The sequence below is a fragment of the Chrysemys picta genome, chromosome 3 (assembly GCF_011386835.1).
Source record: "Chrysemys picta bellii isolate R12L10 chromosome 3, ASM1138683v2, whole genome shotgun sequence".
Taxonomy (NCBI): domain Eukaryota; kingdom Metazoa; phylum Chordata; order Testudines; family Emydidae; genus Chrysemys; species Chrysemys picta.
The window spans coordinates 117,394,735-117,419,470 of record NC_088793.1 but is presented as its reverse complement, the minus strand read 5'-3'; the positions used below and the strand labels follow the sequence as shown (position 1 = coordinate 117,419,470).

Below are 24,736 nucleotides of genomic sequence, written 5' to 3'. Positions count from 1 at the left end.
GCTCCCTTTTACCATCTTTTCCATGAGTTTGGGGAGGGGAGACAAAGGGGTCCCAGTTTGTGGTTTTAGGTGGAAATTGTATGAAACTGTATGGTGCTCTTACATCTACAATAGTTGACTATATTCAATTGAACTACCTAGCTTACAAATATCTTAGTAGAAATTAAACTAAACTAAAAGAGAAAAGATGCTCTTGTGGCTAAGGCACTGGACTCGGACTCAGAAGATCTTCTCTGCAGCATAGACACATCCTTAGATGAATAAATCCCATTCTCAAAAGTACTTTAGAAACCTATGGGTATATCTGCAGTGTAGACACTTGCTAGAGTGACAGAAAAGAGATTTTCTGTTGCTGAAGTAAATCTACCACCTCAAGTGGCGGTAGCTGAGTTGATGGAAGAATTCTTCCATCGACCTAGAAGTGTCTATACCGGGGCTTAGGTCAGCTTAACTATGTGTGAATCTTTCACACCCCTGAGTAAGGTAAACCTCATTACGTAAGTTTTAAGGGTAGACAAGGCTCTTAGTCTAATTGAAGGTCACTTTTGAAAATAGGAATTAGCTATTTAAGTCACTAGGGCCTTGCAATGCTGAATGGAGCAATACCTAGACACCTTTAAAAATCTGGGTTTTAATTTCTGATCTTGTCCACATGAGATCTTTTCCCCCCTTCAAATTGATTGATTACCAATGAACTAGAAATGGTCACCACATTTGTAAAGGCTAGTCTGGACATTCCACAAATGTTTGTTCCATGACAAAAACATCCGTCGTTTACCCAAGGCTTGGGAGTTCTGGGCTCAATTCCCAGCTCTGCTACAGGCCTGCTCTATGGCTCAGCCTCCAGCCACAAATGGCTCCCTACGGGCACCACTCTGTACTATATCTGAGCACAGCAGATGGTTATAGTTTTGATTGTTATGGTTTATTTTTAATTCTGGATATTTTTATACTATACTGTGAGTGTAATGTAGTATGTTTGGTAAGAATGAAATCTTAGTAATAGGACACTTCTTCCACTATCAGCTCAGCTGAAAAGTGGAGAGATTGGCAGGCTAGCAAAGTATGGAATATGCAGACTAGTGAGGTTCTTCCCTGTACTGCTGAAATGTAGAAACCGCTTCTTTCAGATTAAAAAAAAAAAAAAAAAAAAAAAAAAAAAAAAAACACACCACCTTAAGGCAAACCTCATGATGGTACGAAGAACACAAATCAACAACAACAACAGTTTGCCAACATCTCATCCTATAAACCACAAACACTGGGTTCCACACAGCTCTCCGTAGTATTTAATCAAATGTGCTCTATTCGTAAAAGACCCATCTTCTCCATAATACAACACTCCCACAGACACTGGAGTAAAAACTGGAAGAAATAATAATGACATCAATGTGTGAATCAGAGGAAAATAAGAGCTGTTCAGGAACAGAAAGTATATTCTTCCAAAAGAAACAGAGTATGTTTAATTGTGCTTATTGGTCAAGCACAACTAAGTGCAAAAACTTTTTAAATTAGTATTATTAATTTGTAATGGAACGAAGTAGGAAAAGATTATTCAGTCTTTTTAATAAAGCAGACATTTTTGTGATGGAAGATACAAATAATGTCTCAACGCTATTTGTGTCATATTTGCTGCTTTTTATAACCTGTATAGTAAATATTCTATTTTCTCTATTATTTTTATACAAAAAAAAACCGGTTGAGAATTGAACTAGTCTTAAGTCAATAAAGTGATAATTAAGGATTTGTGTCTTCTGTACCACTGTGTTCTGAAGCGTATACCATGGTATATAGTGATGCAGAGAATAAAAAGGTTAAATACCACTATGTCTACTGGAAAGAGTAAATTTGGAAGCAGCACTACAAGGATACTCACAGCATCACTCAAACTTGTTTTTAACCATGGATGTCCTCACTGTCATTTATGGCAAAGGGTTAAGTGAATGCTCTGTCACGGTTGACCTTTAGTTACAGGTTTTTCACAAGGATAATTGTGCATGGTGAGATCTTCTTGAAAGACATTTAATTACACTAACAGCAAGGAGTCTGGTGGCACCTTAAAGACTAACAGATTTATTTGGGCATATGGGTAAAAACCTCACTTCTTCAGATGCATCTGAAGAAGTGAGGTTTTTACCCACCGAAAGCTTATGCCCAAATAAATCTGTTGGTCTTTAAGGTGCCACCAGACTCCTTGTTGTTTTTGTAGATACAGACTAACATGGCTACCCCGATACTTGATTTCATTACACTAAATTTTTGGCAAAAGATTTTGTCAGTGACATTTAGCCACAAATATTTCATCCCCAGAAGTATGGAAACTGGGACTTGAATTTATGAGTTACAGCCTTACGACCCACACACACCACTCGGGTCAACATCTCATCAAACAAAAATAGCTGACAACCAAATATTGCTGACAAAAATGTCATCCAATCCGAATCCTGCCAATGAAAGTCTGTTCCCTACTGGCCATTTTCTAATGTTCTGTCTAGTCTAGTTTTAAGTGTTTCCAGGAATGGGGCTCCCATCACTTCACTGAAAAACTATTCTACAGCCTATAAACAGATCTGACTATAAAAATGTATTTCCTGATATTCAGTCTAAGTTTACTTAACTTCTTCCTATTCATAATCCCTTGTGGCACTTTATGTAATAATGCTCTTTGCATGAGGTTTATATACTTCAGCTACTCAGACTGTTACACTCTCCCCATCCATCTCTTAGCTAAGCTATCCATTGTTAGTTCCTCTAATTCTCTCTTATTGCTCAGACTTAGTCCCTTGATCATTTTTGTTGCTCTTCTCTGAACGACCTCCAATGTATACTTAACTTTCTAGTAATGTGGTGCCCAGAACTGAATGTAATATTCCAGATGCAGTCATGCTATAGCTATAAAGGCTCAAAATTCCATTGGCCTCTTTATGCTGCCATATCATGTTACAAACCTATGTCTAAGTTGCTACTTCTAATACTACTGTCATTACAGCTATCCTCTTCTTCCCCCTCTATCTCTTCTATGTAATTATCTATATCAACACTCCAGGTATTCCAAGTTGCAGTTATGTCCCCTAGATCAAAGACTTCATCATTTGATAACACTCTTAGCTCATCTTGTTTCCCCACACACCATGCATGGTTTACAGATTTTAGTATTTTCTTGTTTTTAAATGCATATTAGATCATTTGAATGAATCAAAACGCATGCCTTCTCCCCCTTTCCTATCTAGTTTAAAGCCTGCCTAACAAGTCCTGACAATTTTGAACCTAGAAGCATAATCCCACTTCTGTTTAAGTGGAAACCATCCAATCCAATCAGTTTCTCATCACGGAAGTCATTCTACTGCTTAATGAAGTCTCCAGGGTCCCTAGGGAGGGGACAAGTGGGAAGGGCAGTGTGGCGAGAATGAGAGGAACTTGAGAGAGTATCTAGCTGTGGTAGATGATCTCCAGTACCCAACTGTCCGTGATCTTGCCCCAATATTGGGTGCATGGGCTGCGGAGAGTGACACCAGTGGAGGTTCTGCAATTTAGTCTGCTGCTGGGAGAGGGTTGAGGAGATGGATGTAAGAGTGGCAGGGAAGCGAGGCTGCTGTGATCGGTGTCTGGGCTCCTGCTGGTGCTGGTAGTAGGGCGCGCGAGGGTGTGGGTGGAAAGGTTGTTTCTGCTGCCTGCGTCTCGGGGACAGGGTATGTATACCCAGGGACCATAGTCTGGCTTTGGAGTCCGTCAGCAATTCGTCAGTCTTATCAAGGAACAGCTGGTTCTCAACAAAAAGGAGGTCCTCAAATCGTATTTTAGACCTCCCTGGGGAAGACTAATGATTGTAGCCACAAGCTTCTTCGCATAACGACCTTAGTCACTAGAGAGCGAGAGGATGTGTCTGCCATAGCCACCGCTACCTGAAGGCCCACCTTGATGACCGGTCACCATTCATCTAGCAGCACCAGGGATTGCTGCTGGTGCTCTGGTGGCAGCTTGTCCTTGAAGTCTGCTAGCCTGTAGCTGTTAAAAATCACAATTGTCTAGCAGAGCCTGGTACTTCATGTGGTGCTGGACTAACTGAACCTGCAATAGCCTCCTTATTATTCTATCACCACCTCCTACGCATCGACTGGTCAACTATAGCCCCGGAAATATTTTTCTGCAGAGGAGCTGTCTCCCTCAGGCAATGTAGACATTGCTGGCTCCTCCACCTCATGATAGTTTGGTTTCCCTCCCTTCACTTCCTGGGGTTCATGGTTCATAGCTTCCACATCATCTCCTCCATTGAGGAAGACCAAGCCTTGAGAGGTTTTTCCCTACCCTAACCTACTCTACAGAAGAGCACTGCTTCTGAACAGCCTTGTGCTGGGGTCTGACAGTTCCACTTACACAACCCTGAGACAGGGGTTCTGTAAGAGATGGTGCAATGTTGCTTCTAGTGAGGACAGTGTCAGGAAAATAATGTGACTCTGTACCCCATATTCTTCACAGTGATATTATGAGGATATGATTATGGCACAATTATGATGCTTTTGTACAAGATGGGTCATGTGAGGTCACTGGAAGTTATGATTTGCTGAATATGATTATCCTATTTGTACACACATTTTTTACCTAAAGTTATGAATATTAACAACGTGTCTGTATTTCAAATGTGCTTACTCTGGGTAACACCCACAACTAGCCTTTCAGGTACAACAATGAAGAAGCCAGATAATGCTGATGGCCCATCAGCATTGACAATGGACCCTGAAAGAACTTAACTTTCCTGTAAATGTTCCAGACCACCTGTAAGTAATGGCTGCTATTACTCAGCAAGGTATGTAAGGGCATGTGACCAGGCCACATGACTCTGGATTCCATCTTGGGATGTCTGTATTTTTTCACAAAATGGTTCCCACCATTTGCTAAAGCTATATCAGGCAGAGAGTAACATCATCTGTGGTTCCTCACTCCCCCCACAACTGAACACCTAAGAGAAGCTCCTAAGGAAAAGGACTTGGAACAGGGGTGGGGATCTCAAGCTGCACCGCAAATGCAGCTTGTCCCTTAAGAATCTGCAGGTCTATTTGTACCATAATCATCAGTTAGGATGAGAGACTGCTAATTCATATCCAATCTATCTAGTATGTTAAACTTAGTTTGTGTTTTTATTTATTTACTAGGTAATCTGCTTTGATCTGTTTGCTATCCCTTACAAACACTTAAAGTTTATCTTTTGTATTTGTTAAACTTGTTTTTGCTTTATCTAAACCACTGAGTTTGAATGAAGTACTTGGAAATCTTAGCTCAAGGGGCAAAGGCTGTTGCATTTCCTGTCCACATTGAGGGAGGGGAAAACTCTATGAGCTCACGCTGTACAGTTCCCTGTGCAGCGCAAAACAGTATAATTTTGGGTTTATACTCCAGTGCAGAGGCAGGCGGCGCCTGCCTGGGGAGCTGGGGTTATCTTGGCTGTAGCCTTTCTATTGTTGGTTCATGCAGTGGCTGGTCAGAAAGCCTGTATGTAACTGCAGCTGGATGGATCCTTAACTGTGTGAATTATGATGAAAGACAAGTGTAGGACCGGGAGTGGGTCTGCAGCTTGTCACAGCAGCACAGTGCAAGAGGGAGCCCAGGCTGGTGAGTCAGAGGGCTCAGCTGTACCCCAGGCCCAGGCGGCACCCCGTGGGGAACCCGTCACAAATACCGTTTTTATATTTGGGAGTCAGACAACTGCGGAGGCTTGCTCTATGCTTAAAACATACCGACTTAGAAATGCTGGTCAGAGGTGCGAAGAAACCGCACCCCTGACCGAAATGGCTATACTGACAGAAACCCCAATGTAGACACAGCTACACCAACAGAAGAGTGCTTCTGTTGGCAGAGGGATCATCATTCAGGGCAATGGTGTTCCTATTCAGGCAGAAGAACTGCTTCTGTTGGTGTATGCTATGTCTACAATAGGGGCAAAAGCTCTGTAGTGTAACCTGTGACTTGAGCCGCTTTCACATCCTCTTTTAAACAGGGTGGTAGCGGGTTGGCAGGCTTTGTGAGATAAAATGAATGAATATTTGATCCAGCCGATCAGCTTGAGGGAAATCATGGAGACACAGTCTACCCGGTGATTCCTACTCCCTTTCACCAAAGATGCAGGTTCACCATTACAAAATCCCAGCCTCGCCCTCAATCCCAAAGACTGAGTCTGGCCGTTAACAGACACGCTGGTTCAGTTTACCCATGTGCTATTACAAAGCTGAACCAACATGCACTTATCCAATGAAAGAACACACAGGGTAACTTGTTGAGAATGAGCAGTCATACTACACACTCTACTGAAATGAAATCTTTTCACATCATCAAGTCAAAACGAAACAAGGAAGTCGAAACAAACCAAGTCGAAACTAAACACCATTTCAATTTTGAATTACTGTTCCATTTCAAAACTTTTCCAATTGAAAATTATGAACAAAAAATGCCTCAAATCAAAAGACATTCCTGCAAAAGATTTCTATTTGACAAAACAGCATTTTCTAATGGAAACGTGTACCACTGGAAATATTTCAACCAGCGCTAGCAATAATATATTTGTTCTGCAAAAAACAAAACTCATTTTCATTTTTCCTTAAACCAGCAGGCATAGGCACAAAAGACATACCGCTCTCATGATCAATATATCTTGAAAGATAGTAGCATAACAAGCAAATACGATTTGTTGCAGACGTTGCTTTCAGACTTCCAACAAAATTTAAAGCATTACAAATTGTGTAGCTCCACAGTGTGGATTCTGACATAAAGATTGTATCTCTTAAGATAGATGGAGAGAGATAATACAGAACCCTAAAAATGATTTTATATTTTCTTAACACTCTGCTCAAGAAATATCCTCTACTAACCATATAAACAGATATATATTCCTCATTATAAAAAAAAAAAAAGTGTTGCTATACATTATATATTGGCCATGAACGGATTCTGGCACAGCCAGATACATAGTTCACATACTGTATACATAAATTATACATCCACAGAGCATCATACTTCTCAACCTGCTGATTCCCTATTGTGCAATGCAGGCCAATAAAATGGGCGTGGGAGAGATATAAAAATGGGCTATGTGTGTATGGGTTATACTTTAACAGGGAAAGCAACCATTCAAGACTTCTGAAAAATATGTTCAATCCCATTCCCAGACATCCAGCTTTTACATCAATTTGTGTTTTGAATTGTAAAAGCAATGCCACTTCCAGCTACCTTTCATTGTGACAAAGCTTACTGCTTCATGCTGAACTTTTTTGTTCATGGGAGCCATTTCTATTTCATTTGTATTTAGCATTAGGTTTCAAGGAAAGTCATGCCCTGATGATGATTTACACTATTTTTAAACCAATTGATATGTAAAATAAACACATGCTAACCATAATTTCATATCCCTTAGGGAGACCCTCAGTTTTATTCCTGTCTGGCACTCAAACTTCCATTTAATTACTGGTTATTTTGATTTATAGGCAGAATCACTAAAAACAGTGACTTTCTGTGTGCAGACAATAACCTTTTGATGGGTATGCTAGTAAAACTCAAATCCTATGTAAACAGGATCAAGTTTTAAAAGTAACTAGTGTAACTGCATAATGAAATTGGCAACACTGTGTGGGGACTTTGTCTTGCAGAACGCCAAATGGTGCACGGCCAGTATTTGCTCCATAAAATGTCAAACAAGAGAACCACAATTGTTCAGCAATTTGTTTTTGTTGTTTGTTTTGGTGGGGGGTTGGTTTTATTTATTTGGATTTTTTTTTTTAAAGCTAGTGTTCTGCTGTAGGAAGTAACTGTCTCTACACCCAAATATACAGGCTGTGCCAATAAAAAAAAAAAATAGAAGGGGGAAAGGTAATGGCTAGGGACATTTTTTTAGAAGCAGAAAGGTGGAAGAAAGGTTTTTCCACAATCAAGTTTATGTAACATTATGAAAATTACAGTGTTTAGAAAAAATAGTGCAAAGATGCTATCATCTGTCAAGAGCTCCAGCAACTGTCCAATGGATTGCCTGTTACAAAAGGAGTGCTATCTTTCTTCATAAGACAGTATTGCCTAAAATTTTGTGTGTGCTTTATTGGAAAGAATAAATTAAAATATTTGCACTGAAATAGCATCTTTCCTCTAAGGCCATTTCAGCTATGAATAAAGCTTCATCACTTCCATGAGGTAGGCAAAGTTACTGTATTCATTTTACCAATGGGCAAACCTATGCAGCATGAGATGAAGTACCTCACGGTAGATCACGAGTTACAGCACAGCCAAAAAAAACCCATCACAAATCAGGAGCTCTGACTCTTAGTCCCCTGTTCTGACTCCACTCCCTTTGTCATTTCTTTAAAGTGGTAATACCATCAGCGTCTTCCAATGCAAGATTTAATTTTGATCATAAGAATGTTTTTGAGGTCCGGGTAAAGAGGAAGAGCCTGCATGGGCTGCTGAAAGGTTGCTCCCTCTTAGTTTTCATAGTTTTTAAGGTCAGACAGGATTCTTTGGATCATGACTCTCCTGGACTCATTATATACCTTTCAAGAGAGAGATTACTTCAAACAAATCAGTTGAGGATGTAGTTTTACAGTACTATTGAGTATGGAGATGGTAGCTCCTCCATGCTTTCTTCTACTTCTTGCCAGGCTGGAAGTGGGGAATGGGTATTTTGTGATCTGAAAACAGACATACTTCAGAATCCAACCTGACCTGGTCCATAACAGACTCATTCAGATGTCAGTAGTACCAGGAGGGCTAAACTGAAGCAATTTCTGATTGATTAGTTACATCACTAGTTTAAGTCTATCAAGAATACTGTGTAAGGCCACAAATCTCTGTCTGATGTAGTAATAATAAAGAGAGACTCTCACTCTTCCAGTAAGAATAAGAGTGAATGAACTGTGAACACTGGGCAATCTTGACTAGATTGAAAGACTCCTCTCCATATGTACAGATATCACCCAATGGTATTAATGTGAGCTACAAGCAGGTATGACAGTTACATTTTTACTAAAGTGGCAGACTGAACTGTTTGTCATTTGCCTCCAAATTTCTCCACTAGTGCCAGACTAGGAGCTGCCCTCAAACTCTCCCAGGACAGAGTTCATAGCATGTGATTTGATGGTTACAAGCAGGGCCGGCTCCAGGCACCAGCTTAACAAGCAGGTGCTTGGGGCAGCCAAGGGAGAGGGGCGGCACCTGTGGCAATTCAGGGGCGGCAGGTCCCTCACTCCCTCTAGGAGCGAAGGACCTGCTGCTGAACTGCTGCCGCCAATCGTGGCTTTCCCCGCCCCCCCCCCCCCCCCAATTTTTTTTTGTTGTTGCTTGGGGCGGCAGAAATGCTGGAGCCGGCCCTGGTTATAAGTAGTAATATACAGACTGTAACAAGAAAATCACAATTACTTGTTTACCAGGAAGAAACCATCAAAGCTTGTTAGTAATGTACAATCTGTTGTGGAATCAAAGTTCACATCATTTAGTGCACTGGAAATGTCAATACAATGTTGAGTTCAAAATGGTATTATTGCTTAGCCATCATTTTTATTGCTCCATCATTAAAACAATAAACAAAGATCGGTTAGTATGTGCAGTTTGACCTGACATGAGAAGAATCATTTCTTCAAAAGAGCAGTGAGCCCAAATGAAATATAAACATGTAAACCACATACACAAAACCCTATGCTGGAGTACTGATTAGAAGTCATGGAATTGACATGTGCCAAACCTTGCTGATCAGTCACTGTTTTTAATTACAAACTACACTCTCACCCTTCTTTTGCTGTTAGTTACTGTAAATGCTTTGGGACAGGGACCTTGTCTTTCTACATATCTATAAAGTGCCTAACTCACTGTTGGTACTATGTAAATAATGATAAGAGGGCAGATATTCTGAATGCTGCATGGATAATTAGATGCATAACTCCCTTGATTTCTGATAATTATTGGGCATCTAATTTCACCATATGATAAATAATGTAAATATAAACAGCTAGCCATGTGCCTCATATGTACTTACCAGAACTCCACAAAAGACCAGCTAATTCAACCAAGGGAGGCTGAACCACCATCTTAAGTTGACAAAGGCTGTCTTCACTATAACAAAGGGGGGGGGGGAGAAGGGATTTACTACAGGAGAACTAATGGGCATTAGCTTTCCCACTGTAAAACACTAGTGGAGACAAGGCACTTGTAGGTTTTACCATGAGGTAGCTAGGTAAGGTCAACAATATACCTCTGCCTGTGGCTGACATCACCTAGTTTACCTCACTGTAAAACCACAGTGCCATGTCTCAATAGGATTTTACAGCAGGATAGCTAACACACACAGTTAGCCAGCCTGTGGTAAAAACATACCTTTTTCTGGTGGTGAAGACCAAGCCAAAGAGTGAGATAAAGACGGAACTTCAGCATTGACACTAGATTTTTTGTTTGATACTTAAAACTTTGTGTGTGTGATTTTGTATTCTTGGTTTTGTGGTAGTATTGAAGAAAGAGTATAATAATGCTTAGTACTTATGTAGCACTTTTTCCTTATTCAAAGCACTTTACAGGCACTGTTGGCCAGATGGGGACCACGGTTATAAGGATGAGCACTTGCACCCATGATTAATCACACTGAAGTCACTATCGTTAAGTATCACTTTAATTAATTTTTTAAGACAGAATTTAATGCTAATCATTAAACAACAAGCTTTCCTCTAAAGAAAACTGTCCTATTTTGATATGCATTTATTTCACCATCAGCCTCCTGAGCTGCAATAGTAATAATATCAGGAAGGGAGCTCGAATCCACACACACACACGAAAAATGTGTGACTGCACAGTTAAAACTGAATTTATTCTTCCTGCAAAAATAACCAGTGGTAGAGTTGACAATTTAAATGTTAAAATGTCAAGTTTCCCATGGTACCTACATTGCCACAAAGCACTCTGGACTTTGAGACTGGTAATTACTTTGGCCCAGATCCTCAAAGGTGTTTAAGCTCATAAGTCCCATTGTTTTTCCATGGAAAATAAGTGCATACATACCTTGGAGAATCTGGGGCTTTGTACATGAGTGTGAAAGAGAGGAAATCTGGGAAGGTCACCTCCTTTAGTCGTCCTCTACAAACTGAGCCCAGGAGCGTACTTTCCCTTCTCCTTCAGAGAAGCTGAGGAATTTAGGATGATACGGAAAGATAAAAGGAGGGTGAAGATTGAACAGCATGTCACTTCCAGTAGCTAGTGGTAAACTATAGACAACCGAAGGAGGAGATACAGTCAGGTGACATATTACTGGGTTTAGGTGAGTATAGACAGGTTGCTGGAGAACCCATTCAGACATCATAGCATTATGGCTTCAGCTGAGTAGCAAAATGGAGGTGATTATTAGGACATATGCATCACATCTTCTAACATTCAAGTAGGATGACCAGATCACTGACGGGAAATATCAGGATGCAGGGGGGGGGGGAGAAGGGGGGATATCGGGATGCGCGGGTGGGAGCAAAAAAAAAAAAAGCTGCTTTTGCAGGTGCCGGCCGCGCCGTGGTTGCTGCCCCTCCCCCTCCTCCCCACCGGGCGGGCAAGGGGGGCTGGCAAGGGGGCTGCTCCCCCAGGAGGGTGACGGGGGGGCTCAGCTGAGGAGCCAGGATGAGGGGGGGAGAGGGTGACTCGGCTCCTTACCTGGCCTGTGGCGGCCGGTGCGACATGCTGGCGCGGGGCGGGGAGCCAGCCGGGGTCCCGTCCAAGCTGATAAACTTTACATGGCCACTCGTGCGGCCCCGAGCCGCTCTCCCCCGCCGCTGCTGGGGTCCGGAGCCCACCCTCTACCTCCTGGGGGAGCAGCACCCTGGCCAGCTCCCCTTGCCCGCCCAGGAACTGGAAGCCAGCCACCACCCCCTCCCTCCAGGCTTGCCCTGACATTACAGCAGCAAGCCTGGAAGGGAGGAGGAGTCCCACATGCATGGGGAAGAGGCGGGGCCAGGCTGGTGATTTGGGGAGGGAGCCAATTTGGGATGGAGGGAGCGGAGTCGGGGGGGGGGGCAAGAGCCCTTCCGGGAGGGCAAAATTGCTTGTTTGTCCAGTGGCCCGACCGCACATTGGTCGGGACGCGGGACAAACAAGCAAATATCGGGACAGTCCCGATAAAATCAGGACGTCTGGTCACCCTACATTCAAGGATGCATGAGTTCCCATTATTTAGAGACACCCCCCCCCCCCAAAAAAAAAGCTACGACGTCAAAGACTTTCTTTGTTCTGAACAATTCAAACCTGCCACAGGCATGTGTATACATTAAAGAGTACAGGCATGACACGTTTGCAGTTGTCAAGTTAAAGCTGTTTTAACTTACCAGCTACAAAGGGAGGTCGATACAAGTGTTACAAACTTGAAACATTTACATTTTTAGCAGCTACATAAAATGGCTTGTTGGATATTTCTCAAACTTTCATAAAAACTGAGATTACGCAGATATTATGTCAGCCCAAAACAAATGTTTGTGTAAATGACAAGGAGTAAAAATTAGGGGTGAGAATTAAATGGATTTTAACAATTGCTGAAAATTCTTCAGACAAAATGCCTACAGCTCAGCTTAGCACTGAATAAGCTTGGAAGTCTATAATTACTTAACAAGCTTTGTATTCCAAACAATGGTATTTCAATGGTTCACGTTTCTGTATTCTCTGCTATTGTACATACGATAACACAAGTTCATTACATAGTATAGATACTGCAAAAACTCCATTACACACTAACTACTGGTACCACTACCATGTACACTGCCGCCGTCGTCACAGCCAGGTAAGTCGACCTAAAATACGCCACTTCAGCTATGCTATTCACGTAGCTGAAGTTACGTATCTTAGGTCGACCCCCCGTATAGTGTAGATCTATCCTAAATGTAGCACCAAAAGGCATAACCAAATGCTCCACCATCTTAGCATAATCACCTTAGTTAAGCACTAAAGTCTGTGTTCTGTCTCTGACGGTCTGTTTCACCAACCGAAAATATGAGCTATTAAGTTCAGTATTGTAGAAATGGGGCAGAGGGGAAAAAATTGTTCTCTTTTCCTTTGACATTTAAAAGCTGTTCATGAATCTTTCAGTCTCCGACTTAAGAAATAGTAGCTGTCAGTGTGGTAGATGCAAATACAAGTGCTTTCTAGCAGAAGATAATTATGATCAAAATCTTTGTAGCATAAGTTTCCAAGTCGTGAACATCAAAACAAATCAACAATGTAAAATATATAACAAATAATATGATGAAACATTGTGGCATTATGTATCTAAACAGTTATACAAAACCCTTGTAAAAATCTATAATTTCATTTTTTAATATAAAATGCAAACTCCCTTTAGCATCTTGGTGATGCAATCTAACTGATTTAATTAGAACAGCATAGAGTGGTCAAGGACCAATGTTTCTCTGCAAAGTAGGAATTTCTTTTGGGCAGGCACTGTGCACAAGCTAAGATGTATTCCTCTTGCTAGCTCCAGTGAGTGTAGTCTTATTTCCTGTTCCTACAACAGACTAAATGGTCCTGCTAACTTCTTGATGTGTTTCTTCTCTAAAAATCCTGCTTCTTTTAAAAAAAAAAAAAGAAGAACATGGGAAAACAGAAGTAATGTTACTGAAGAGCAATGGATACTGTAGTTAGAAATCTGACTATAAAGATAATCACAGAGAGTGATCATCTATAATATTTTCTGATTCTTTACACAATCATAAATATAAAAAAACCACTTATAACAAGTCAGTTCAACCTCTTAAATGAAAAATAAAAAAAGCTTTAAAATCTGACTCTACTCTTCTGGAGCTATCATTACAAAACTTAAAGACACTGTCAACTTAAATTTGGCTCAAAATTTATATTTTGTAAAGATAAACTTCTTTAAAACCTAAGACCAATAGAAATGTTTCTGCCATTCTTTTTTAGTTCCACTAAACTTTGTTATTTTTATGCAAACATTTTCCTGCAGTACTTGAAGCACAAACATTTGAAAGCTGAAAATGACTTAACTGATTTTCATTGTCCAAGCTAAGAGAAATTCAAAAAATTAAAAAAGGAGACTGGGGCTAGTCTACACTGGCAACATTAACTTGTGTAGTCACGGCAGAGCGTTCTCCCAGTACCCTAAAACAAAAACAAACAAACAAGGAAACAAAAAAACCTCCATGAGGGGCATAGCTCCCAGTGCTGGTGCACTGTCTACATCGGTGCTTTACAGCGCTGAAACTTGCTGTACTCAGAGGGGTGTTTTTTCACATCCCTGAGCGAGAAAGTTGCAGTGCTGTAAAGTGCCAGTGTAGACAAGCCCTACGTAGTGACTAGTTTATTGACTTTTTAGAATTCTTACATTTTAATAGTTTACGGTATTGTTAATAACAGATAAAGAAATGTGTTTGTTTACAAAATACGGGATGAAGTCCTGAGTCCATTGAGGTCAAGGGCAAAAGTTCCATGCATTTCAAAGAGGCCGAGTTTTTAAGTTGACAATACTCCTCTACATGAATATTTGCCTTTACTTTTTGAACTGAACAAGGTATTCTACTTTTTAAGTTCACACCTCAAATCTTTGACAAAGAATTTTCCTTGAGGCAAAAACAAAACAAACAAACAAAAAACGCATGAATGGAAACTGGGTACTATTAACATGTATGCACCTGCCTCTCTCTCTCTCCTCAGAGTAGGAAGCATTAATTAAAACAGGTAATGATAAATACCACAAAGCTAGGGTCTACTCCAGAAGTGGGCAAACTACGGCCTGCGGGCGACATCCGGCCCGCGGGACCCTCCTGCCCAGCCCCTGAACTCCAGGCCCAGGAGGCTAGCCCCCGGCCCCTCCCCTGCTCTTCCCCTCTCCCACAGCCTCAGTTCACTGCACCACCGGCGCAATGCTCTGGGTGGCGGGGCTGCAAGCTCATGCCGGGCAGCGCAGCTCCAGAACCGTGGCCTGACCCAGTGCTCTGTGCTGTGCGCTGATGTGGCTGGCTCCAGCCGGGCGGCACGGCTGCCTGTCCTGGTGCTCTGGGCGGCGTGGCTATAGCACCGCCAGCCACAGTGCTCCAGGCAGCACGGTAAGGGGGCAGGGAGCAGGGGAGGGGGGCTTGGATAGAGGGCAGGGGAGTTCAGGATGGTGGTCAGGGAGCGGGGGTGTGGATGGGGTCGGGGCGGTCAGAGGGTGCTGAACAGGGGGGTTGAATGGGGGCAGGGGTTCCAGGGGCAGTCAGGGGACAGGGAGAAGGGGTGGTTGGATGGGGCAGGGGTCCCGGGGAGGGCAGTCAGGAATGAGAGGAGGGGTTGGATGGGGCGACTGGGGGCAGTCGAGGGGGGCACGCCTGGCAGTCAGGGGACAGGGAGCGGGGGGAAGAGGGGGTCAGATGGGGGCAGGGCCGGACCACGCCTGGCTGTTTGGGGAGGCACAGCCTCCCCTAACTTAAAATAAAAAAAATTAATGGAGATGTCCTATCTCCTAGAACTGGAAGGACCTTGAAAGGTCATCGAGTCCAGCCCCCTGCCTTCACTAGCAGGACCAAGTACTGATTTTGCTCCAGATCCCTACATGGCCCCCTCAAGGATTAAACTCACAACCCTGGGTTTAGCAGGCCAATGCTCAAACCACTGAGCCCTCCATACAATTTTGTAAACCCGATGTGGCCCTCAGGCCAAAAAGTTTGCCATACCCTGGTCTACTCAGACATAGTAAGTTCCGGTCTTGAAGGGCAAAGGGCAAATTAGTGCAATCAAGTTAACATGATTAAAAAAAACCCATTAAGATTCAGGCTAACACATCTAAAGCTGTGTTAGCTTGTCATGTTGTAGCCAATGGTTTTCAAACTTCCAGTCGCAACCCAGTATTGGGTCACGGAATGCAAGGCACTGGGTCCCCCTGCTCAGCACCCAGGGACCCTGGTAGCCGGCCAGTAAAAACTAGTAGTCCCTACTTGTTCTGATACTGCCCTGTGCCCCGGAAGTAGTCAGCAGCAGGTCCGGCTCCTAAGCAGAGTGGTCATGGGACTCTGCGCGCTGCCCCCACCCCAAGCACTGGTGCTACACTCCCATTGGCCGGTTCCCAGCCAATAGGAGCTGGAGGGGGGCAGTGCCTGCGAGCAAGAACTGCGCAGAACCGCTTGCGCGCCTCTGCTTAGGAGCCGGACCTGCTGGCCACTTCTGGGGCACAGTGCGGTCTGCAGTGCCAGGACAGGTGGGAGGCCTGCCTCTGCACCCCAGCTGCACCGCTGAATGGGAGCCACAGGAGATAAGCCCATACCCCAGCCCTGAGCCTCCCGCCCCCAAAACCCAGAGCCCCTTCCTGCACCTCAAACCCCTCATCCCCAGCCCCAACCCAGAGCCTGCACCCAAAGCCCTGACCCCCTCCTGCACCTCAACCCTCTTCCCAGCCCAGAGCCCCCTCCCCCACCCTTAACACCTCATTCCCAGCCCCACCCCGCAGCCCTCACCCCCAGGGGCGGCTCTATGTTATTTGCTGCCCCAAGCACGGCAGTCAGGCAGCCTTCAGCGGCATGCCTGGGGGTGATCCGCTGGTCACGCAGCTTTGGCGGCATATCTGCGGGTGAGCTGCTGGTCCCACGCCTTTGGCGTGCCCGCCACCAAATTGCTGCTGAAGCCGCGGGACCGGCGGAGCTCCCGCAGACACGCCGCCGAAGGCTGCCTGACTGCTGCCCTCACAGTGACCGGCTTGCTGCCCCAGGCACGCGCTTGCTGCGCTGGTGCTGGAGCCGCCCCTGCTCACCCCAACCCCCTGCTCCAGGCCTGAGCCCCCTACCACACTCCAAACCCCTCATCCCCAGCTCTGTTGGGACGCAGGTATCAACAATTTTCTTCAACTGGGTCACCAGAAAAAAGTTTTTAAAACCACCGTTGTAGCCTGTACTCCACCCAGGCTACAATATAGCCAGCTGACATGGTTTTATGGTGTTATCCTGAATCTTACTGGTGTTTTTTGTTGTTGTTCTTTCCTCAGTCATGTTAAGTTAATTTGATTGCGCTAACCTGATTTGGGGAGGTGTGGGGGAGAGGGAACACACCCTTTTTGCTTGCCAAAGCTCCATGAAAGCTTGTACCTTTCACCAACAGAAGTTGGTCCAATAAAAGATATTACCTCATATACCTTGTCTCTATCATATCCTGGGACCAAGACAGCTACAGCACTATAAACAACTTAACATACTGTTTATTAAAGCAAATTTATTCATTATTTCTTCTGCTAAATAACGTGTACAGGAGGTCATTAGATAATCCACAGTTATCAAATCAAGCCACAATAACATAAGAGCATAAGAAGAACATAAGAATGGCCCTACTGAGTCAGACAAATGTCCATCTAGCCCAGTATCCTGCCTTCCAACAGTGGACAGTGACAGGTGCCCCAGAGGGAATGAACAGAACAGATGATCCATCCCCTGTCGCTCATTCCCAGCTTCTGGCAAACAGAGGCTAGGGTCACCATTTCTGCCCATCCTGACTAATAGCCATTGATGGACCTATCCTCCATGAATTTATCCAGTTCTTTTTTGAACCCTGTTATGGTCTTGGCCTTCACAAAATCCTCTGGCAAGGCGTTCCACAGGTTGACTGTGCATTGTGTGAAGAAACACTGCCTTTTATTGTTTTAAACCTGCTGCCTATTAATTTCATTTGGCGACCCCCTAGACAGTGAAATACAGGTAAAAAGATCTCATGGAACAAAGAGCAGAATCAGCCTTACATTTTATGGGGGCCTGTTCAAATAAAAGTTCCCCCAACTTAGTCATCTGCAACACCACAAGAATCCCCCAGCCATGTACTGAGTGTGACTTTCCTCAGGTTCTTATGTTCCTTCTCAAGCTGTGGCAGAGCATTCCATTCCCTAGCACTGTGCCAGTGGGCCAGATTTGCATGCAGAACAAAAAACTTCTACTTGGGCTTTGCTCTCTGGTCTAGGATTTGGCTCAAAATTAGGATACAGATCATAAATGTACATTGATCTAAATAAAAATGGTAATGGGGATAAAGAAAGGAAGAGCATTTAATACAAAGCAACTAGCATTTCCTTTTCTTAAGTCCCTTATTTCTTAGGGGAAATTGTGAGGCTACTAAGTCCTCCAAATTGAAGGCTTTTTCTGCAAACTGTATATACCACAATTTATTTATTACCCATATACCACTGAATCATTCTAATTACTTGTATTGCTCTTTGAAAATCAATAATGACAGAAGGAGTTGGGAAGGTGGAAGGAGAGGTAGAAAGCAGAATAAAGAAATGAAAACCTAAGGTGACAGAAGGGGAAACAATGCTCAATAAAGTTATCTTAAGGTTTAAGGTAGTCTTCTTCACTGAAGAAGCATCTTTAAACCCAGATACCTTTCAGTGAATGCAAATATGGGCTCTAGTGCACCACAGCCTAAAATAAATCAGGAGAGAGAACAAAGAAAGAAAAAGTAAACACTCATTTGAATCAGTGCTAATAATAAACCTATTTTCAGCTGTCCTATCTCAAGCAGTAACATTGCTAATGAAGGCCTCACAAACCATTTTCTAAGGGGGAGCAAGCATACCGCTTCTGTAGTACACAGTGTGATACATAAACTGTTGGGAGGGGGAAGGGAGCTAGAAAATATACACAATCCACCAGAAGCGTCCTTTAGTCTTTGAATCAGAAACAAGCTTCCTAATAATTTTTTTAGCTATTGTATTATATAATCTCATTGCTACTATTTGTCTGAGCTTCTCCAATATTTAACTGTTTGTTGTTGTTATTTGGCTGTTTATGGGTTTTTATATGGGTTATATAAACAAGTTGACACAATAGGGCAGGGGTGGGCAAACTTTTTGGCCCAAGGGCCACATCTGGGTATGGAAATCGTATGGCGGGCCATGAATGCTCATAAAATTGGGGGTTGGGGTGCAGGAGGATGTGAGGGCTCCAGCTGGGGATGCAGACTCTGGGGTGGGGCTGGGGATGAGGGGTTGGGGGTTCAGAAGGATGCTCCGGGCTAGGACCGAGGGATTCAGAGGGGGGGAGGGGGATCAGGGTTGGGGCAGGGGATTGGGGAACAGGAGGGGGTCAGAGGGGCAGGCACTGGGTGGCGCTTACCTCAAGCAGCTCCCAGAAACAGCAGCATGTCCCCCCTCCGGCTCCTATGTGGAAGCACAGCCAGGCAGCTCTGCGCGCTGCCCTGTGCGCAGGCACCACCGCTGCAGCTCCCACTGGCTGGGGTTCCCGGCCAATGGGAGTTGCGGGGGTGGTGCTTGGGGTGGGGGCTGTGTGCGGAGCCCCTTGGCTGCCCCTACGTGTAGGAGCCAGACTGGGGACGTGCCACTGCTTCCAGGAGCCGTGCAGAGTGGGGCAAGACCCCAACCCTGCTCCCCGGCTGGGGTGCCGAAGCGGGGCAAGCCCCAGACCTCGGTTCCCGGCAGGAGCTCGAGGGCCAGATTAAAATATCTGGAGGGCTGCATGTGGCCCCTGCGCTGTAGTTTGCCCACCTCTGCAATAGGGCGTAATGGCTCCTCATTGTATTATAAATTTAAATGGCACACTCATGGAATTGAAGTGCTAAGCAACATGAATAAGGAAGGTAGGCATATTTGGTAGCAAGTATTGTTCATCCAGTAGTCCATAAAGACACCAAATGCAGATCTATTAAAATGGGTATTTTTCCTTTCATGGTTTTTAAGAAAGTCATTGTTACAGACTTTCTTGTAAATATTTATTTTAAATTAAAACAGCACAAATTACTATGTGTACAATTTTCAAAAACTTCTTAGTGACTAAAGGAGCCTAACGACTTTCAACGAGACTTTGGCTGAAGTCAATGGAGCTATCAATTTACCCCCAAGCAAACAAACAATCTGGCTATCCTCTTTATAAAGTAAGGCCCCAATCCAACAAACATTTAAGCACATGCTCAACTTTAGCACTTGAGTAGTCCCTATTTACTTCTCCAATGATGGTCAGTTACAGGATCTGGGCTCCTTTATAACTATAATAATAAACAGAATATACAAGGTTGCCAAACTATAAGGAAGCAGTCAGGACTTCTACACCAATTGGATACCTTTTGTGAACTTTTCAACACAGTACAGTCATTGCAGCCATGCATACGCTCCTGACCTCTCTTGTCCCTGTGTTAAAGGTCAACACCTTGGACTTACAGTAACATTCACACACCATCCTTTACTGGATATACTAGTAGTAATGCACTGAAAAAAACCCAAGACACTTCTTGTAATAAACCTGCAGTCCATTATCCACACAGTGCAATCCCCAACTGTCTGAAGGACATTTTTTCACATATATTACAGTAAAACCCAGAAGTCCCAATCAGATTGGGTTCCCATTGTGTGAGGTGCTGTAAAAAAAAAAAAAATGTACAAAGATGAAGGTCACTGCTCCCAAGACTCTGCAATTTATTCTTTGTGGTTTTTCTACAAATACATTCAGAGACTTAAGGTTGCTGTTTTCATTATTTTTGTAAAAACTAAACTCAGAATAAAAATAAATACAATTGTGGAGAAAAAATATAATTTCATTTCTATTTAATTTATGAAAACAATGTACTGCCGAGTAGATTATATGATTTATATATATATGGTTTAACCTCCAGCTGGCTATAGGCCCAAAACCCCTCCACCTGAGGCATATATGACCAGGTGGGAGGAACATGAGACTGACTTATAACAGCCCTGAAGCTTTCCTCCCAAGCAGCAGCTACAGAGATAGCTCCTGCAGTGTGCAGGGAGGTCAGTCAGTCCCCATGAGGCTCACAGAAAACAATTGTGATTCAGAAAGGCACAACACTTTTTTTGCAAAATATGTTGTGTTTTTACTTTTACTTTTATTTTTTAATTAAAACACAACTTACTCCGTTTGTTGTTCCTCTAAATATTTTTTCTCCAGAGAGATTCATTTTTTCTTTTCAGGGTGTATTTTGTTGTGGATGGTGGTGGGTTTGTTTGGGGGTTTTTTTACATTGCTTTTTATGATTGATCAGCCTAGTCAGGTGGTGGAATTTTTTCAGGATTAAGGAATTCTGAAATTTTAAAAAGGTTTTTTTAATTCAAAAATGAAAAAAGCAAAAAAATGTATAAAACTAAACTGATCATTAAAAACAAAAAAAACAAAAGACACAGAATTACAAAGCTGTTGACACTATTGAAATTTCCATAAAAAGGGTTTTATTAATAACAGTACTATTACCATAGCACATAATTATGCACAAGGTCCCTATTCTGCTAAGCACAGTTTTCAACTTTTTTACCAGCTTAAAGAATGAGAAACACACAGCATTTTGTTCTGTGGAGCAGCATCCATTACTGCTGCATGCTATGGTGTTGAGCTCAGTACCATGTTTATCCCATGTGATAATTATTAGTCGTAGTTAGTACTATGGTAGCATATTGAGATCTCAAACAGAATCAGGACCTCAGTGTGTTAGGCATTACGCAAATACACAGTAAGGAACAGCCCCTGCCCTGAAGAGCTTAAGATCTAATACACCCTTCATAAAAATACTGCATATTCAGTCACTTAAACTATGTGGTTTACTGGTACCCAAAGCCCCACTTCTACAGACTCTTATGCATGTTTTTAACTTTACCATCATGAGACGTCCCATTGACCTCAGTGAGACTACTCACAGTAGCCAAGTTAAACATGCGCAGGCATATTTGCAAGATCAAGGCCCAAATCTATAAGGCTCATTTGCTAACAAACAAACAAACAAAAAAACCCTGTATTAATGAAGGTAGAGTTGGGGAGGTAACAGTCAGCGAAACTCTGCTACAAAATATGGGTTCCTTCCTACCTTCCTTGCACACCCAAAATTCTCATTATAGACGCATCCTACTGAAATCATAGTTTTATTCAGAAAATTGACTAAAGAGTGTTGCCATAAAAATTAACTTCCAGAAGAAGGGGAAAAGGCCTAACTTGGTTTCAGTGGACATTTGGGTGTGCAAGGAATGCAGCATGGGGCACACACAAAGCCAGATTACACCCTTGGATTCACATGCACACATCCCTTTGAAACTGATAGGAGCATATCTGAGCACCGAATTCTGCTTCACAATGTTTAAATTCATAGAAAAATACTGTCTTTGGACATTTTCCTTGCCAATTTCAAAATGATTCTAGTAGATCTATTTGGCTTTTTTATTGTCATGGCAAAATGGTTTTTATTTCCTTTTTAGCTAATTTTCTTTTCATTTTATAGGAGGAAGAGCTTACATGCATCGCTAACTAAAATTGTAATGTTATACATTTTTGACTTTTATAAAGCCTTGTTCTGCAAATGTTTGTCATAGAAGATGGCCAGTACCTGTGACAAGGTTCTCTTTTTCAAGTACAGTTTTATGAAACAAACAAGTATATGACTTGTTTAAAGCCATTTCAAAGAGAATTAAAAGAAGCAGGTGCCCCCTGTTTTAATAAGGTCACCATTTGTAACAATCAGGGGATGGAACAAGGTCCATAATAGGGGAGATTGGTGGCTGCAGCCACATCTTAGAGGTGAATAGTAGTAGCCTTATCACAGCACTCAGATGCCTTAATCGTTACAAGTGTCACCATCAGGCAGCAAGTCCCTGGGGGCTATTGGAACTAAGCTCAGGAATAGCTCCAGCTGGACAGGGTTTAGTGCAGGGCTGCACAGCTTTTCCAAATAAAGCCCCAGTGCCATTAAGAAGTTGCACAAAGGCAAACAGCAAGCTTTAGCCAATTTGCTGAATTCGGACACCAAAGTCCTCCAGTATTTATTTATTTATTTTTGCTTTGCTTTCAAGCCCCACTTCCATGCATTTCGGAAGAGCAAAACTCCAACTGTATTGGTCCGACTCTGCAGTAGAAACAAAAGTCACTCTTGCGACTACTCGGGTTTTCCAAAATTTACTTCCTAGAGCAATAACACGTGTCCACCTTTACACTTCAAAGCCCTGATCCCTTCCTAGTCCGTTGTCTTTAGATTAATCGGCCTTTTCCTCAGTTGTTTAGTTTGTCCCTCTCCGAAATTCGCGAGCGCTTTTTGTTAAGAACAGCTGGAGCCCCTCAGCTTCCCCGCGGCCAGTGCCCCTTCCACACACACGGCAGCTCCCAAACATTGCAGCCAGCGAAAGGTTCCCCTCGGACTAATGGAAACTAATGGCTCTGCCACGAGCGCCGATTTGCATCACTTAAGCAGCCCGGGTTTCCCGGGGGAGTCCAGGAGCAACTCACCATTCCCCCAGCGCGTGCCCCACGAAGGGCGAGAAGTTTGCAAACATTTTCCTCCAGTTCCCGGGCTGGGTTTTGGTCTCGTCTTGGACCAGTTAAGGCGGGGGCGGGGGGAGGCTGTCGCTGGGGTGCAAAGGAAGAACAGGGGCCCCGGGAGGCTGCCACTCTTTAGAGAGCAGCGGGGGCAGATGCCTTCTGCAGGCGCCGGGCAGCCAGAGCCCGCAACCGCTGGAGCAGAGACAGGGACACCCCCTTGAAAAGCGGTGCCCAAGGCAGGAGCCAGCCAGGCATCCACGCGGCGCCCGGAGCGCCCGCCCGCCCGATGCGGGAATGCCCAGCTGCGGAGAGAAGGAGCCGCGCCGGTGCCCGCTCTCGGCCCCTTACCTCGCCGTGACTGGAGGCAGCGCCGCACCCCAGGCTGCTCGCGGGGACTTTATCCCTCCCCGCGCCTGCTGCCGTCCGGAGCCAGCCCAGGCGGGGCTGCCTCGGCCTCGCTGCGGCGCCCGGTAGGTGGCTCCCCGCGGCGGGGGCGAGGAAGTTGCTGCCTTGACTCCGGTCTGAAGCCGGGGACGCTGCGGGCAGCCCCCTGGCTCGGGCGGCGGCTTTTCCTCCTGCCTCCGTCAGCAACAGCCCGCCCCGCCGGCCGGCCAGCCCGGGAGACGGAGCCGTGCGGGAGCGCAGAGCTCCGGGCTGTTTAACTCCTTGGCGGCGGCTGCTTCTCGCCTTCCCCCAGGCTGAAGCTGCTCTCAGCCAAGGACGCCTCCGCTGGCAACCGGGGGGAGGAGCGAGGGTTCTGATGTGGGAACAGGAGTCCCGCCGGCTCGCGCTCGGTGCGTCTACACTGCACTGAAAGACCAGCAGCGGGGCCACAGGTGGCCTGGCCGGGATGGCTCCTTGAGCTGAGTTGGCTTGTGGGGCTGGAAAATTGCAGTGTTAGCCTTCGGGCTCTGCTAGAGCCTGGGTCAGACCCCGCGAGAGGGTGGGCTCCAGCTGGGCTCAGCCCAGCCCAGCCCCCTGTCTGCATTGCAATTTTATAGCCCTGCCAGCCCAACTCAACTGATCTAGGCTCTGAGACTCTTGCTGGGAGTATTTTATCACAGTGTGACCACAGGGTTCCAACTCAGGCTCCTCTTCCATCTGCTCACAAATCACACGAACCAAGGGCTCAGACCCAGAACCCCACGGGGGGTGGAGGGTCTAAGCCTGAATCAAGCTGGACCAAGGGTTCAAGCCCTATTGCTTTGCAGTGTAGACACAGCCCAATTAGACTGGGAGTCCCAGTGCTCTGGGAGTCTGCCAAAAGCAACCCACAGTTCCACAGGCTGACTTTCTTTGTCCTCTGAACAGTCAAGTTTGGTGAACAGTCCCAGCAAACAGCCACATTTGGGGAGGGCGCTAAGAAGTCTGGAATGTGGGTGGCTGGACTTGGGCCTGTGTAATGCAGTGTAAACATTAGCGCCCTGGTTGGTACCCAGGGTTCAAAAATTCATAACCTAGGGTTACAAATAAGTGTTGATGCTCAAGGCCTAGGTTAACAAACCCAGGGTCTGCTAACT

At 44.4% G+C, this 24,736-nt stretch overlaps 1 protein-coding gene across 4 annotated transcripts in view; it reads right to left on the bottom strand.

Annotated features, from left to right (window-relative positions):
* TIAM2 (TIAM Rac1 associated GEF 2) overlaps positions 1 to 23,928 on the bottom strand; it is a 235,778-nt gene extending 211,850 nt beyond the window's left edge. For 2 of the 4 annotated variants that reach the window (XM_008177654.4, XM_065588849.1), the window contains exon 1: positions 23,565 to 23,928. The gene's annotated coding sequence lies outside the window, so the exon portion shown is untranslated. The remainder of the gene's footprint in view (positions 1 to 23,564) is intronic. The other 2 variants (XM_042848258.2, XM_042848261.2) reach the window with 1 other exon arrangement.
* Positions 23,929 to 24,736: the final 808 nt, after the last annotated feature.